The following is an 18,212-nucleotide window of genomic DNA, read 5'->3' on the forward strand; positions in this document are numbered from 1 at the left end:
ATGGATCCTTCTAAGTCTTCTTAGCAGTTTCATTTTGGTCCCAATGCAAGTGTGTACCCTCAGGCTCTGTCATGGATCATCTTCACTACATTATTTCTCAGTGACCTCATCATTGCCCTTGGATTCAGTTGTCATCTCAATGCAGATACCTCCAAAATCTACATATCTAGCCCTCATCTCTCTCTTGATCTACATCTCTGACATCTGGATTTACCACCTGGATGCCCCTTAGGCATATCATACAAACAGGTCCTAACTGAACTAATGATCTTTTCCCCTAAGCCTATTCTTCTTCTTCATTGTTTCTTTCTTTTCTGAGGCACCATCATTCTTCCATTTAACCAACTTCCTGTCTGCATTCTTTCTCAATCAGCATTGTCAAGTGTTGCTGATTAAGATCTCAAATCTGTCCTCTTCTCTGCACTTATGTCACAGCCATCCTATTCCCAGGTCCTTATCATTTCTTGCCTAGACAATTGCTATAGTCTCCCAATTTTGTGTCCTTATATCTGAACCTGGCCCTCTCTCTCTCATCTGTTCTCCACATAACTTCCAAATAGAGATCCCAGATCTTACCATGTCACTCCCTTACTTTATTTTTTTTTTAAAGCAATCGGGGTTAAGTAACTTGCTCAAGGTTACACTGCCAGTTATTTCTGGGTGTGGTGCTGAGTATCTGAGCCCGGATTTGATCCAGGTCATCCCGACACTGGAGCTGGTGCTCTTACTGGCTGAGCCACCTGGCTGCCCCTAAGCAATTGGGGTTAAGTAACTTGCTCAGGGTTACATGGCCAGGTGTTTCTGGGTGTGGTGCTGAGTATCTAAGCCCAGATTTGATCTCCAGGTCTTCTCAACACTGGAGCTGGTGCTCTTACTCACCGTGACTCCCTTACTTTAAAAAAGGTTCAATGACTCCCCATAACTGTTAGAATAAAATACAAACTCTTCTGTTTGAAATGTATAGCCTCCCTCTCCTGCCCTCCCCAGTCATTCCCTTTCCTTCCCGGCACCTTCTCTGCAATTTAGTCTTAGTTAGTTGGGACACTGAGAGGCTTAGTGATTTGCTTATGGCCGCGCATTCTATGTGTGTCGTTTTCCTATGTCCCATCAGGTTGTCTGTTACTGGGATATTTTCCCAAGACCTTTGCCAGCCCCAGGACAAGGTGGCACAGTGGGAAGAGCACTGGCTTTGGAATCCCAGGACCTCGATTCACATGCCAGCTCGGACACTTACCTGTGAGACCTTGGGCAAGTCACTTTTCTTTCCTAGTTTCCTCATCTGTACAATGAGGAGAATGGTTCAGATGGCCTCTAGATCTCCTTCCAGTTGTCAGTTTCTGATAATCTGGTATGTTCTATCACTGTTCCTTCCAATTGGCACGTTTTGTCACTGTCCTTTCAGATCTGTTTCTTTCATTGCCCCTGCCCTTGCTCAATTTGAGAGATGACCTGGGAGAGACTTCTGGTTAAAGACAGGTTGGTGACATACAGGGCGATTGTCAGGAGGAGGGTACAGTCAGTAAATTGAAGCAGATCAGATCCAGAGACTGTGGCATGCATTCCTTTCTTTCCCCCACACTGGCTGGAACTAGCTCAGTTACAATTTACCCCCTAAAAACAACTATCATCCTTTTCCGGTCGGCGGCAGCCATCAAGTAGGCTAGGCGCGAGCCAGGATGGGGGCCTACAAGTACAACCAGGAGCTGTGGAGGAAGAAGTCCGACGTCATGCAGTTCCTGCTGCACGTGCGCCGCTGGCAGTACCGGCAGCTGTCTGCACTGCACCTCGCCCTGGCCCACCCCCGCCCCACAAAGCCCGGCGGCTGGGCTACAAGGTCAAGAAAGGTTATGTCATCTACCAAATTCGTGTCCACCATGGGGGCAAAAGCGCCCGGTCCCCAAAAGTGCCACCTACGGCAATCCTGTGCATCATGGGGTCAATCAGCTCAAGTTTGCCAGGAGCCTCCAGTCTGTGGCAGAAGAACGTGCTGGCCGCCACTGTGGGGCCTGAGTCGTGAACTTCTACTGGGTGGGTGAAGATTCAACCTACAAATTCTTCGAGGTTATTCTTATTGGCCCATTCCATAAAGCTATCAGATGAAACCCTGACACTCAATGGATCACCAAGCCAGTGCACAAACACAGAGAGATGTGAGGGCTTACCTCAGATCTCCGGAAGATCCGGGGCCTTGGAAAGGGTCACAAATTCCACTATACCATTGGAGGATCTCATTGTGCTGCTTGGAGAAGGCACAATACTCTCTAACTACATCGATACCACTAATTGGTGGACATTAGTTTGTAAACTTAAATGTTTAATAAATAACATTTATGACAAAAAAAAACAACTATCATCTGCAGATGTACATGTGCCACTTCCTTTCTCTCTCTTCTTCCTCTTACCCCCCCCCTTCTGAGAGAGAGTTGAACTTGTGTCAGAGGACCAAAGACTGTGACTTACTCAACCTTAAAGTAGAAGGAGTGGAAAGAGGAGGCTGCCTGGAGATTGGGAGAGGAGAGTCGGGCTTTGGATGATGGCTGCAACCTAAACAATAGGCAGACTTTTCCCGTGTCCTTTTCCCATACTAGAGAGAGCATGCCACCATTGCCAGAGCGAGGCAGCATTGTGTGGGTGTGACCAGTCATTGGCTACTTTTTGGTTGAAGCAGCAGGGAATTTTTGAAATTGGTTTGAAGTTGTCCTGGAGACCATATGGGATACCTGAAAGTGGAAGTATATAATGCCTGCTTTCTGGAAGAGAAAATTAGTTTCCTGCCTCTTCTACGAAGTCTTCCACAAGGGGTAGTGATGGTTTTATTTTTGTTGTTGCATCTCTGGAGTCTACTGTAATGGATACCTGAGATATAACAGGATGGCTAGGCCAATTAAGATTTAATAGGAGTGTTTATTAACCAGCCGGGACTGACTCTCAGACTGAAAGACAGCCCTGAGCTTTCTGTTGGACATAATTTTATGGACAATGTGATTGCTAGCAACAGAATATGTTTCAAAGGGGTACAATGTCTTCAGCATTGTGTCTATTGAAGCAAAACATTCTCAGTATTATTCCTATTGAAACAAAGCCTTAGTATTATTTCTACTGAAGCTAAGCGAAGCCATAATCCCTTAGCAAAGCCTTGGATACAAACATAAACAGACCTGAATCTGTGGGAATCTGTGACATGTTTTAGCAACACAGGTGAAACATTACTATTGGAGCCTATTAAGTGGTTTCCAAGGAACCCAGTAGGGATCCCCTCTATCAGGTTTAAGGGGGCTCTAGTATATAATTTCTGGTGGGCACTTCACTACCACAATGCCCTTCAAATGGCTGGCACTGAAAAAATCCATGTTTACACAGTTGAATTGATTTCTCTGACCTTTCAATATCTGCCAGCCTTTTCCTCTGATCTCATAGCCTTTATTTTCTATTATACCCATTTAACTTTTTGGCATCTCAAATCTAGGTCTTCAGAATCCATAACCTATTACTTTGTCTGCTTATGACAAAATATTGTTATTTAATTTTGCATGTTTGTGTCTTTAATCCACAACAAGGTTGTATATTTCTTGTAGGTGGAGGATGCATATGCCACTTCCTTATATTATTTACAAATGAAGGTTCAAATCTGAGGCTGCCAACACTCCCAAGTGTGGAACCAAATTAAAATGCATGTGGGAAATATTTAACAAAATAAACAAAAATAAATAGAATATAGATAATACTACATTTTACAGTTCAAACAATATTCAGGCCATAGAGATGGTTATATAGGGATTACTGGTCACTGTTTCTATTTGAGTTTGACATCCCTGGTTTACAACACCCAGCAGAATTCCTTGTAGCTAATGTTTAACAAGTGTTAATGGTTCTTGATGCTTTTCATTTGGAAGGCATTGTGGGAGTCTCTGGAAATGAGACAACAGAAATAAAATAATCCATCTTCTTTTTGGAAGACTTCTTGGAAGAGGTGGAAAATTATTTTTCCCTTTCAGGAAGCAGATGGGGGAATATGGAGTGGGCTTAGAGGTTTCATACCAAAGAAGATTCAAATGTTGGAAGAGAAATACTGAAAGTATTCTGCCTGGAAGGGAGAACTCTGGAAGCCTAAACCATTTCAGGATCTGAGGGTTAATTATGCAGAAATTATCACTAACTCTTCTCTGTCTCCTCTTAGGAAAGAATGAAAAAAAAGGACACCTAGTAAACATTTAACAAGAGTACATTGAATGAATGGATGATTCCTAACCATGCGGAAACACCTCTTTCTATTCAGAAGATAAATGGATGGTTAGTCTGGAATAGAATTGAGGAAAATGATAGGATCTGTCCCCCCTGGCGGTCTTTATAAAGTAGTGTGGATTCTTAAATATCTGGGATGGTTTATTCAGGAGGCTGGACTAAATGGCTTCTCCTGGCTGCTATGCCCTAATCTTTTGTGTTCAGTTTATTGGGAGAGGGAACCTGAGGCCTCGAGTCTACATGTGGCCCTCTATGTCCTCAAGTGTGGCCCTTTGAATCTGAACTTCACAGAATAGATCCCCTTAATGAAAGGATTTATTATGTAAAATTTGGACACAAAGGGCTGCACCCAAGGACTTAGAGGTCACATGTGGCCTCGAGCCTGCAGATTCCCCACCACTGGTAGGACAGATAGCTGAACATAAAAGAATAGAGGCTGAGGGTTGAGATAGTTGAGTGAAGCGTCTGTGGCGGTGAGCTGGATGGTCTATCTTATTTCATGTTCCTAAATTGTCTTAGTCATATGAGGATCTCTCCCCACTAGCACCTACCTCCTCCGTCTTGTGTTAAAGGGTGGAGAGCAGGCCATTCTGCTTGGCCTGATCTCATGATCTATGCCTCTGATCCAGTCATTGACATCCCACCTTGGTAACTTCTCAATCCTGCCAGCTTTGTCTTGCTTTCTGAGTCAATAGAACAAGGATCATTTGGAGGTATTGTTACAGAGGCACTGGCAGTCCCCCATTTGCACAGCCTGGGCATATAGTTCTCTTCATCTCCCTCCAAAGATTTGGAGAGGTTTCCTTCATGTCCTTGAACTGGTGATTATAATACTGAAAACTGAGGTTGTATGTAAACACTTAGAAGCTAAGCTCTTTCTGTCCAGCACTAAGCACAGGGTTATATACAGTTCTCTAATAAATTATTGGGTTGAGGGGGCATAATGCTGTAGAAGGGGAAAGACTAATTTCTTCATAGTCCTTTTGAATACATTTTAACATGTCTTTTATCTTAATATCACAGGGACTTGTGGGTGGAAAAATGCCTTTTCCCCTTCCTCCCATCTTTCAATCTTACCCTATGGTTCACTGCTTTATTACCTTAGGCTTGTGGCCCCAAATGGTATTTATTTACCAAGAACTTGGGAATCCCTCCAGAATTCTTTCTGGTTGTGCCTTCTGAAGACCCTCTAGTCTCCCAGAGGGTGGTCTTGATTTTTTTTCTTGTACCTCATGAGTACTTAATAAGCAGACACAGGGTAATCTAGTGGAATGAGCCTTGGCTTTGGAATCAGAGGACCTTAGTTCAAATTCTGGTTCTACTTCTGGCTACCTGGAAGATTCTGGGAAAGTAACAACCTCTCTGGTACTCAGAGGTCTCATCTGTAAAATTAAGGGGTTGGACCAAGTACATTTCCAGCTCTGGGTTTCTGACCCTATAAGAAATGTTTTTCAAACTAAATTGAGGTGATTTTGTTTTTCTGAATTATAATTGGCACATATGTATTTTAAGGCTTGCAAAATGTTATATATATATATGTATATATATATATATATATATATGATCTTATTTGAGCCTCAAAATAGCTTATGTGAGGTACGTGCAATAGGTATTATCATTATTGTCCATATTTTACAAGTGAGGAAACTAAGTTTTAGAAAGATTCTTCCTTCATCTTTCTGCCTTTCTTTCCTTCCTGCCCATCTTCCATCCATCCATCCATCCATCCATCCATCCATCCATCCATCCATCCATCCATCCATCCATCTTTTGTCTCTTTCTCTTGCTTCCTCCCATCCTACCCCCCATCTTTCACCTATGAAGAGCGCCTGTTGTGTTATCCCTCTAGGTGCTAAGGGACTTTGAAAGTTTATTTAAGCCATAGTCACTTTCCTTGTGGAGCTCATGGGTGAATTAGGAGATGCCACCCACAGAGCTAACTCTACTATCCAGTATTACAGGAGGAGTTCATTACAGAGGTGCAAAAAAGAAAGCTATTTCGAGTCTAAGGGGGAAAGGCCGTGACTGAGCAGAGGGATCAGGAAGGTTGCGTTGTGTGGAGGATGTTACACTGGAATTATCCTTTAAAACATAAAAGACTTTCAGCAAGAGAAGAGGGAAAGATGATGATTACTTTTCTATTCTAGGCATGAACAAAGCTGTTGAGGTGGGAGAACACCTGTCTGTTGTTCTGAAGAGACAGAGAGCAGTCTAGTGTGCATGAAGAGGAATGAGAAGAGATAACGTGGGGAAAAGGGCTTGCATGGCAAACAGAGGAGTTTGAACTTTATTTGGGAAATAAAAGGGAGTCACTTAGGAATTTTGAGAGGAGGAGTCAGGTGACCAGACCAATGCCAAAGACAGATCATACTGGGAGCTGTGTGAAGGCTGGATGGATTCAAGAGAAGGAACATGGAGTTCTGTTAGGGAGAAAGTCAGGAAGGAGGCTATTGCAATAGTACAGGCAGGTTGTAACAGGGGACTGTTCTTGGCTGGTAAGGGGTGGCAGTGACAGATGGTATAGAGGTAGCCTCCTTAGGCTTTGGTGACTGAAAGGATATGAGAGGTAAGGGAGAGGGAAGAGACAAAGAAAACAAATGGTTACAAATACTTGAGACTGGTGCTGGCTCAGAAAGAATGAGGTCGGGGAAAGGAATTTCAAAAGAACACAGTTTGGGCCCTTAGCAGAAAATGCTGACACCTTTCAGGTTTGAACTATTCTCTTCTCTTTTTGTTCTTTAGTTTTAAGAAGCAAACTGTAACCCTTGGTGATTTTACTAATAGAGTTTAGTGTTGCTGCTTATTGATGGAACATGCAGGGAGGGTTTCTGGCTGCTATCCTTGTGCGACATGGCCTCATAATAAAATTTCAGCTCAAAATCGCTCATGATTTGTATATTGGGCAGGCAAGGCCTCACACTCAGGCAGGTGTCATGAAAAGATCAATATTTCCATTGATACAAATCTCTAGGGTTCACATTTCTTTTCTTTGCTATTAAAGAGGGTAGGGCAGAATTAGCCTTGTATGTGGGCAACTACCTACCTACCTGATGTGATTTTAGGGTCCTGGGAGTAGGAGTGGAGTAAGGCAGGCCCATGTCTTAGAAAGGCACTGGGGAATCAGTTGAATCTTCATTATATGCATTGAGCTTAAGGATTTAATGTATTATTAATTAGATTAAAAGGAAATTCCTCAGGAATAAGGAAGGAAGGAAACATTTTAAAGTTTTAAAAATAACTACTATGTGCCAGGCACTGTGTTTTATAAATATCTCCTCATTTCAGCCTCACAACACTCTTAGGAGGTAGTTGCTATTATGATTCTCATTTTACAGTTGAGCAAACTGAGGCAGATAGGGTTAAATAACTTGTGCAGGATCATACCCAGCTTCTAAGTGTCTGAGGCTGGATTTCAACTTCTTAAGTCTTCTTGACTCTAGACCCAGCATCCTTTCAACTACACCACGCTGCTACTTCAGATTAAGACTTTGGTTACAGAATCCCAAATTTAGAGTAGAAGAGAGGACAAGTCACTCTCAACTGAGAAGATAGTAAATGGCAGAACCAGAACAAAAACACAAATCTCTTGACCGCTAGTCCAGGGCTATGTATGATTCCTCTGTACTACTCTTTGGGCCGATAGTGGTGATTTTAGTTTTTCAGAGAATATTAGGTATTTTTGGAGAACGTATTCCATTTCCTTCTCTGATTGATGAGCTGGGATTAAGCTGTGACAGCTGCCCAGAAGGAAGCCTTGCATAGGATGTGTAAAGGTATAGAAATGTATAGGGGTTGGACAGAGAAGGTTTTTTCTTTCTTTTTTTTTTGTTGATGTTACTCTGGCTATGCTTGAGTTGAGGGACAGGCTGGTAATGAAGTCTTTTTAGGCCTTAGAGTACCAATGAATGAATTCTTGCTTTTATTCACTCTTTTAACAGCCTAATGGTGAATCCACTTTCCTTTTGCATCTTTTGATGGGTACTGTTGATTCTTTTAGATCTGACCTCACCTCCATGCTTATATGAATACCACTTTTTTCTGCTCAATCACCTCTGATCTCAACCACTTCAATAACTTTTTAATTAGTCTCCATGCCTCAAGACTTTCTCTAATGCATCCTCCACACAGTTACAAGATTAATACTTTTAAACCATAAACTGATTGTGTTACTTCCCAATATGAGAAGCCTCTGTGATTTCCTCTTGCCTCTAAAATTCATTCATTCAATAAACATTTATTAAAAAATCTTCTATGTGCCAGGTGCTGTGCTAAGTGCTGGGGAAACAATAAGAGGCAGAAGTACAGACCCTGCCCTCAAGGAGCTTACAATCTAGCACATAAATATACACAAAGCAAACTATGGACAGGGTAAATAGGATGTAATTAAAGAGGGAAAGCCCTGGAATTAAGAGAGGCTGGGGAAGGTTTCCTGTAGAAGATCAAGTACAAATTACTTAGGCATTTAAAGTCTTACAATCTGACTTCAAGATGCATTAATAGACCAATTTTACTTTCCTGCCCCTCATGAACTCTCCATTCTAGTCAAATCTGCTGCTTCTCATACATGACATTTCATCTATCACCTCTGAACTTTTGCCCAGGCTGTCCTGATGCCTGGAATGCCTTCCATCTTCACTTCTATGTTATAGAATCCGTAACTTTCTTCAAAGTTTGGCAAAGATGCCACCTTCCATGGGAAACCTTTCTTTCTCTTCCTAACTTCAATTATTAGTGACCTCCTCATCCTGAATTATTCCATAATTTTATTGTAGATTGCAATTCAAAATTGTAATTTATCATAATTTACAAATTGTAATTTAATGTAATTGTAATTTTATTGTGTATTTTTATGCAAAGAGGTGGCATAGTATAGAGAATAGCAAGCCAATTTTTGAGTCAGGAATGTCTGGGTTTGCCCCCGACATGTACCAGCTGTGACTCTGGGCATGATGCTTCAGCTCTGTGTTCTTGGCATCCCTCTATCACCATAAATTTCAGAGATGATTCTGACCTTCACTGATAGAGAAGCTCCAAATCCCAAGGAAATTGGATTGCAGAATCTAAACACTTTAATGAAGAGAAGACTGGGGCAAATTGTCCTATCCCTTTGTTTTGCATGTACTGATCTGTGCACATGCTGTTTCCCCCCAATAGAGAGTAAATTCTTTGAGATCAGGGACTATTTCATTTTTTTTTTTTACTTTATAGCCTCACTGCTCAGAACACAGAAGATGCTAAATAATTCATTGTTGAATTGAATAGTTCATAAGCTCATAGATTTAAAGTGAGAAGGGACCTTAGAAGATGTCAAGGTGAAGCTCATAGTGGTACAATTGAAAAAACTGAGATCCAGAGAGATTAAGTAACTTTCCAAAAGTCAGATAGGTTTTAAGTAGCAGAGTTGGGATTTAAATCAAGGATTTGAACTCAGATCCTCTGACTAAGGTCTCCATATCCTTTATGCTGTACAATCATTGGCCACTCAAGAAAGCGGTTTGGTAGAGTAGGAAATTAGAAGTCAGGAGATCAAAATTCAAGTGCTAGTTCTAAAATTAGTTACCCAGGTGATGTTGGGTCACTTATTCTCTGTGCAGCAACATGTCCTAAGCTGTAAAATCAGAATAATATGATCTGCCCTCAGTATGTCAAATTTTTATTGAGAAAAGCACATAAGATACTATATATGTGCAAATGTGTTTATATTTTTTTACTATACAAATTAAAGATATTATTAACATAGTACTAAGGAGTCAGTTCCCCTTGCTTGGGATTTAGGATTTCTAGGAGCCAGCTGGGTGGCTCAGTGGGTGGAGCACTGGCCCTGGAGTCAGGAAGACCTCAGTTCAAATCCAGTCTCAGACACTTACTACCTGTATAAGCCTGGGCAAGTCACTTGACCCTGCTGGCCTCAGTTCTTAGTCTGTAAAATGAGCTGGAGAAGGAAATGGCAAATAGCTCCAATATCTTTGCTGAGAAAACCCCAAATGGGCTCACAAAGAGTTGGACACGACTGAACACCAACAGGGCTTCAGCTCTCGGAATTCCTTTTGTGAAATATTGGTGATGAGGATCCAGTTGCATGAATTTTCACCGAGTGAAAACCCAGGAAGGCAGCAGGATGCAATCCACAACATCTTGGCTTTGGAGTCAGGAGATACAGATTCAAATCCTGGCTTTTCCATGTTGTGCCTGTGTGGACTTGGTCAAGTAACTCCCCACTCCTTGGGTCTTGGTTCCCTCATCTGTAAAATAGGTTTTAGACTCGATAATCCTAAGGCCCCTTCCAGATCTCAATCTAGGATTCCAAGAAACTGTTGTTTCTTGAATTGAGAATCCTAGCCTGACTTTGGGCAAAAGTGACTTTTTCTCTAATAGGAAATTCTGTTTGAATCTATGCATTATAACATATGGAGCTATTTCTTTCAATGTGTTAGCTAGACTTAATGATTTTCTTTAGCTTCCTGTTAGGGAAAAGCCATTTACAAAAGTTCTTGGGTTGCTCTGGCAGATGCTTGGTAATTAACTTTATTGGATTTTTAGCCTGTGGGCAATATGGCGTTTGAACTGACAAACAAGACAAATTTACCCCAGTCTTCTCTTTGTTAACATGTTTAGACTCTGCAATACAAGCCTGGGGCTCTGGGTAGCCAGTAAAAAGTCAGTTTGATCTGCTTCCTCAGAAGTCACATTCTTTTGCTCTTCCCTTCATATTATTTAGGCTTCCGCAATTAATAAAAGAGGGTAGAAATATATCATCCTTTGAATCAGCAACTCCTGCTACTGGGGGAATTCTTGCCCAAATTGGATTTCTTGCTGTCAGCTCATGTAATAGAGAGGCTGGTCCCAGAGATGGAGGTAAGGTCACTTCCTTTCTGATGTCTTAGAGAGACCTGATTAGCAAGACCCTTCTCCGGTCCTCCTGGTGAAACCTCAGGGGCAGCAGCCAGTCCCGGCAAACACTTGTTACACTTGCAAACCCGAGATGTTCACATCTGTTGGAACAGCTGATGCCATCTCAGCAAGCCATGCACCACCTTAAACAGCAGCTGCTGCATCCCAGGAAGATGTGAGTGGGTGGGAAGCAACTAATATGTAGGAGAGCATGCTCCACTTTCAGAACCTTTGTCTCCTGCCCCAGGGGATGCTAACCATTGGGCTGAATGGATGACCTGTGAGAGAAGCTAACACTGAGGGCAAGGAGGGTCCCGGAGTGCTGGGGCTGGTTTCTATAGGCTAGTGAAGACCAAGCCTTAGGTCTTCAGTATGAACATTTATACTTTGGAAATTATCAAATGCTACAAATCAGGACTTGCTTTATTGTTTTGGTGATTGCATAGCCTTAAAAAGTAATGGAGAAAATCCTAATAATATGGATTAAACTTAAAAGTGTGTCCTGGGTACATTTTTTTTGAGAGCCAATTGTTAAATATTTACCAACACAGTTGGCACTGCACCTCACCCAAAGGAACACAAAACCTCTTTACTTGTTGTGAACAGTTCCCTCATGTACACACCATACATGATTTGCTATGACACACTGCAAAAAAAAAATACTCAGCCAGCTGCTCCAGCAGAGAAGAAACTTAAGTCAAATCCCTGTGAATGAGCTCCATGACTCACAAGGTCATAGAGAGAAAAGAGAGCTGAGAATGGTCAGACCCTCAGGGAACATCCACATTAAAGGGTCTGGGATAGGACAAGGGAGCCAGTGAAGAGGGAGAGGCTGTGTTTAGGCAGGTAGAGAAGAGAACAAAAAAAGTGTTATGCCTCAGAAGTGGAGAGAAGAGAGTATATTATAGGAGGGAGTGGTTGACCATAGCTAAAGGTACAGAGATGTCAGGGAGCATTAGGATGGCCAAAGGCCATTGGGTTTAGCCATTTGGTTACCGTAGCAAAAATAACTTCGTTAGAATGGTGGGGACAGGAGCTAGGTTGTAAGAAGCTGAGGGACAAATGGGTAGTAGACAAGTGGATGTCTCACATAAAGACAACCCTTTGAAGAAGTTTAGTGATGAAGGGGAGGAAAGAGATATAACAGTAGCTGGAGAGGGAGGGGGAAGAAAAAAAGAAATTTATGTGATAATTTTATTGTATATTTAAAGGGAATAGCAAATTGTACATAACAGATTTGTGGTTTCCTGTGCAGTCATTTTTTGGCTACACTATAATATGAAAATGCTTATTTTATTCCATAAATTTTAAAAAAGGACTTAATGGACGGCTTCTTTTGGACTAGAGGAACCTGATGACATCTATAAGCAGATAGAAATAAGTCCCTTTCAAGTAAGAGACTGATGCTGCTTGAAAGATAAAGGATTGGGGAGGCCAGGTGGTGCAGTGAGTAAGAGCGCCTGCCCCAGAGTCGGGAGACCTGAGATTGAATCCCAGCTCGGATACTTAGCACCACACCCAGAAATAACTGGCCGTGTAACCTTGAGCAAGTTACTTAACCCCAATTGCTTTATTAAAAAAAAATAAAGAAAGATAAAGGATTACTATTGAAGTAAGACCCTGGAAGAAACTTATAGATTATACTGTTGGGCAGGGGGAGCAAGGGTGTTCATTATCATCACTATTATTGAATATAGTTCTAGAAATTCTAGCTGTAGCAGTAAGAGAAAATGATCTCAAAGGAAGAAACATAGGCAAAGAGAAAACAACATCATTTCTATTTGCAGATGATACAATGAGAGAACTCTAAGGATTCAACAAAATAATTTTTAAAATTTATCAACTCGAATAAAGGAGGATATAAAATAAACCCAAAAAATCGTGAGCATTTCTTTATATTATTAACAAAACCAATTAGGAAGAAATTGAAAAAGAAAGTCCACTCAAATTACAGAATACATAAAATATCTGAGAATCCATTTATCAAGATAACACCCAGGACTTATATCATTACCACTAAAAAACACTCTTTACAAAAATGAAGGAACACTGAAATAATTGGAGAAATATTAGTTCTTCATGGTTGGGTCTTGGAAATATAATTCCAATGATACTACTGCCCAAATTACCATATAAATTTAATGCCAACCAAGCAAACTGTCAATTCGTTACTTTATGGAAATAGACAAAATAATAAGCAAATCCATCTATAAGAACTAAATGTCAAGAAATCTCAAGAGAAATAATGCTTAAACATGGAAGATTGGGAAGGGAGAGGCTGTTAATAGCTGGGGAGAATCAAGTACAGCTTTCCATAGGATGTGGTAATTAAACAGAATGGAATGAAAGTAGGGATTCACAGAGGCCAAGGAGAGAAGCCAGGGAGTATGTTCCAGGCCTGCGTAAAAGTATGGAAAGAGATGACATGTTGTGTATGGAGAATGTATAAATGCCAAACAGGCATTTCTGTTTTCTCTTAGAAGCAATAGGGACCCTCTGAAACTTTGTGAGTGGGGGGAGTAATATGATCAGGCCTATGCTAAAGAATGTCACTGGTAGGGGGCGGCTAGGTGGCACAGTGAATAGAGCACCAGCCCTGGAGTCAGGAGGACCTGGGTTTGGATGCGGCCACAGACACTTAACACAAAAAATAGCCACGTAACCTTGGGCAAGTCACTTAACCCCAATTGCCCTCCAAAAAGCAAAAAAAAAAAATTCTTCTTAAATGATGCTCAAAATCATTAAAAAAAAAAATTAAGCAGATGAAAAGTACCTATTGTCCATGCACAGTTGGTTGGGCAATCCATAGAACTGGTACATAGGTACATACAATGTGGACAGATACTGTTAATGGATGGTAAAGATTATTTTTAGTGGGTAAATGAAATGAATAGATTTCTACATGTCAGAGGTCTGCAGAATGGAACCAATAGTGTTTGAAGTTAAATGGTGAAGACCTGCAAGGAGGCTATTTTTGTAGTCTACAAATGAGGTAATGAGGACTATGTTAGCGTGATGTGGGAATGGAAGGGAGGGAGAGGATTTGAGAAATATGAGACTAACAAATGTGATACAAAATGGAAAAACGGAAAAATGTTATATAAGTGCAAGGTATGACTAATCACTAGATTAGTCATATAATATGTGGGAGCTACATGAATATTTGTAGGAAACATTGTAGAGGGCATTCCTACCAAAGGTCAAGGTTTCTTTGTTGCTGGGGTGGGGCAATGCCTCCCCAACCCTATGTGCCTAGAAAAATTCAAACAAGTAGCCTTACCAAGATCTTTCTGAACTGATTTATGTCATAGTCATTCACGCCCATCTTTGTTTGCCTAGAGTCTTTGTCTCACATTGTCTAATTTTCAAGTTATTTCTATTTTTCTATCACTCTGTTTACATTCAGCCTTTTCTGTGATGCTTTCATCAACTGTTGTGATTCTCTTGAATCTCATTTCCCCTCCCCCCACTTAATAGTATTTTATTTTTTCCAATTGTATGTAAAGATAGTTTTCAACATTCATTTTTACAAGATTTTGAGTTCCAAATTTTTTCGTCTTCCCTCTCTTCCTTCACTGCAAGATGGCATGCAATCTGATATAGAAATCTATTTTTTTCAAACTTGAGAAAAATGATTATTAAGTAACAAATTATTGGGCAAATTCCCTGATTTTTCCTCAAAATTTATTTCACTTAGACTATCCTATCTAGGGGGAGTTGTTACCCCACCCAACTAGAGAACCTTACAAAAAATTTAATCTGAGATGAATTCCAGCCCATTGTGTTCTACTCAGGCTGGTTTGGTCCAGGGAGATGGATCCTTTATCTAGATTACCCAAGGCTGGGGGTGATATGGAAGCAAATGACATAATCAAAGTCATATCCTTCAGGCCCTCATTAGAATAGGTCTCCATTTCATTATAATAACATTCTTTTTTTTTCTGAACCTATTCCCATCCAAACTTTATTCTATGCTTATAAATGTGTTTCCATTGAAGTAGTACCACATTTCTCAATCATTTGAAAAAACAAAGAGAAAAACTGTAGCAGAGTGGGACATATTGACCACCTTCAGGTATAGCCTAACCCAACATGTCATTCTTGTGTTTGATTATTCTTTAATCCCTCCATTTGCATAATAAATGAAGCCAGGATTCATTGGTGAGATGAATATTAATTTATACAATTCTAATAAATGGTATAGTTAATGGGATTTAGGTGATCACTTATCTGAATAAGACTTGAGAAAGACTACCATTTCTCCCTTAGTAAAACTTTGGATAGATAATAATTTTTTTTTAAAACCCCAGTTGTTTATTTATTTACTTTTAGTTTACAACATTCAGTTCCACAATCCTTTTGTATTATACATTCTTATTAATTGTTAATGAACCAGAGCTGATTGCCACCCTCAGGAACACCCACATTTCCAAGGGCATGTAAGTGTTGAGTGGGTTCTATAAGGGGTCATTGACATTTGAGAGTGTCACTGATCATTATTAATTACCTGCTAGTATGATTAATAAAATGATTATCCAGAAACTATGTCTTCAGAACTTTTTGTATGTCACAACCTCCTTATTATACTTTCTAACTCCTTTTTAAATAATTTAACACTTAATTGGATCATTGGTTAATGTATCTGAGTGCTACCCAACTGGGATTGTAAACTCAGAGGCCAGACCCTGTCATATTTTTCTTGAGTTGTTTACAGTACCAATCATGGAGCTTGGCATCAAATGTAATGATGTTTCTCTCTCTCTATTTTTTTTTTTTGCATTTTGGAGGGGGGAAGGCAGGGCGATTGGGGTTAAGTGGCTTGCCCAAGGTCATACTGCTAGTAAGTGTTAAGTGTCCAAGACAAGATTTGAACTCAAGTCCTCCTGACTCCAGAGCCAGTACTCCATGCTCTATTCACTACACTACCTAGGTACCCCCAGCTTCTGTTTTTATATGACAGTCTTTGTTGTTCAGTTGTGTCTGACTCTTCATGACCCCATTTGGGGTTCCCTTGACAAAAATACTGGAGTAGTTTGCTATTTCCTTCTCCAGCTCATTTTACAGATGAGGAAACCAAGGCAAACAAGGTTAAGTGACTTACCCAGGGTCACATGGCTAGTAAGTGTTAAGTGTCTGAGGCTGAATTTGAACTCAGGTTCTCCTGACTCCAGGGCCAGTGCTCTATTCACTGTGCCACCTAGCCACCCCTCCAAGGATCTCTTTCTTGGTGGCTTTATTGTTTCCTGAAACTTTTAAGCAAAAAGCACAAGTTAGCAAGAGGAATTCACTCCCCTGCTCCATCCATGGTTGTCACAATGAAGTTATGAGAATATCTTGTTCCATGGACGTAAACACTTTGAGATTGCCAGTGGAACATATGATATGAATGATGAGCAGTGTGGTGAATGGAAAGAGAGCAGGATTTGGGTTCATCGTATCAGGTTTTCATTCCATATCTGTTCCTGGCTCCAAAACCTTGGGCAAGTGACTTCCCTGAGGCTTCGTTTCTTCCTTTATACACCAGAGGTAATAACCAATATCCAAGGCTATTGTGGTAGTTCTTGTTTGTCCTTCATTTTTGAAGCACACCAATGACATCATCAATGATGTCTTGACTTGCATGTGAATTGGATTTAAGTGATACAGAGTTATGCGAAGTCCTCAGCCTCACCCTCTCTTCTTGAGTCATTGAAGTTCAGTGTAAGGACAAAAAAAAAGACAACTGGCAATGTCCCAGAATACAGTAGTTAACCTTGGTATCTTCAGTGTCTGACCAAACTCTAAGCCCTCCATAGCACCTGCTTCAGCTGCCTTCATGGCCATTTTGTGTGTGTGTGTGTGTGTGTGTGTGTGTGTGTGCGTGTGTGTGTGTTGGGAGGGAGTGGTCACATGCTTGAGGTAGACACCTCTGTAATTCATCAGTGAGTAAGATGGTTTGCTGGGGTTTGGCCACTGTACATGCTACAGCTTCTTAGAACCACAGATGAGAATTGGGTGAATCAGGAAGACACCAAAGATGGATGAGCAGTCCTAAAAAGGGCTTAGCAATTCCTTACAACAGGGGTGCTAGCCCTCCTGAACCCCATATACCCCCGAGCTATTGTAAAGATAAATTAAATGATGTTTATTCCATTGCTATACAAAGGTAAAGTTGTGTTATTACACAGAGAAGACAAGTTACATAGCTTTATTTTTAAACTCCAACCTAGTTTCTTATTTTGGAAGAAACACAAATTCAAATACTTTTAAAGATCAGATAGTTTATAGTTTTGCATTTATATCAATGCAAAATCTATCCAGATTTTAACTCCCTAAAACATCTGTTCTTGGACTTTCATCAAATTCCTCTGGTTTATAAATTATAACTGAGAAGTGGGAGAAAGCTATGATTTGTGCAATACAATTTTTATTAATTGGACTAAAATGGAAACTTTCGAGGTTTTGCTTTAAAATTTTGATAAACTTTTTCGAAAGATCTGACCTTGTCTCATGCAGTGTTATGCTGAATTTCAAGAAGCATGAGACCATCAGTCCCAAAGTTGCTAAAGTAACTATTTATGCTTCCAGTCAGGGGATAGATCTATACAATGTAACAGGAAGGACAAGGGCTCTGGAAAAATGACATTCATTTTTTGTTAAAATCAGGGATATGCGAAGTACTTTTGTTGTGGGAGAGAGACGGTCTGGGGGTATTGCTGAGGCAGAGAAAGGTTTTTGTTGATTCTCTAGAGAGTCACCAAAATTCCTAGGGTCTCAGTTTTAGTGGAATCACTGTCATATCATTCAATTTCTGGGCATTACATTTTGAGAAGGGCTTTAATGAGCTCGAGTGAGCCCAGGAAAGGACAATCAGTAAGTATGGTGAATAGTCTTTGTGGGTTGATTAAAAGAACTATATGTAAATGGAGAACAGTGTATATCTGGGGAAAAGAAGAAATAGGGGGAACATGAAAGATTATCTTCAATTATTTTTAAAAATTTAATTTATTTTTAATTTATGGAATAAAACAAGCATTTCATAATACAGTATAAGAAAAAAAGATGCACATGAAACTGCAAATTTATTATGTACAGCTTGC

The 18,212-nt window shown here is 40.4% G+C and overlaps 1 protein-coding gene and 1 pseudogene across 1 annotated transcript in view; both read left to right on the forward strand.

Moving 5' to 3' along the window:
* Positions 1-18,212, forward strand: part of LOC138173525 (A disintegrin and metalloproteinase with thrombospondin motifs 12-like) — a 594,307-nt gene that overhangs the window by 72,033 nt on the left and 504,062 nt on the right. The gene's annotated exons all lie outside the window — the stretch shown is intronic.
* On the forward strand, positions 1,677-2,283 carry LOC138173496 (large ribosomal subunit protein eL15-like; annotated as a pseudogene).

The sequence above is a fragment of the Petaurus breviceps genome, unplaced genomic scaffold (assembly GCF_028583685.1).
Source record: "Petaurus breviceps papuanus isolate PSGF00001 unplaced genomic scaffold, PetGlider_PUasm1.0 129, whole genome shotgun sequence".
Lineage (NCBI taxonomy): Eukaryota > Metazoa > Chordata > Mammalia > Diprotodontia > Petauridae > Petaurus > Petaurus breviceps.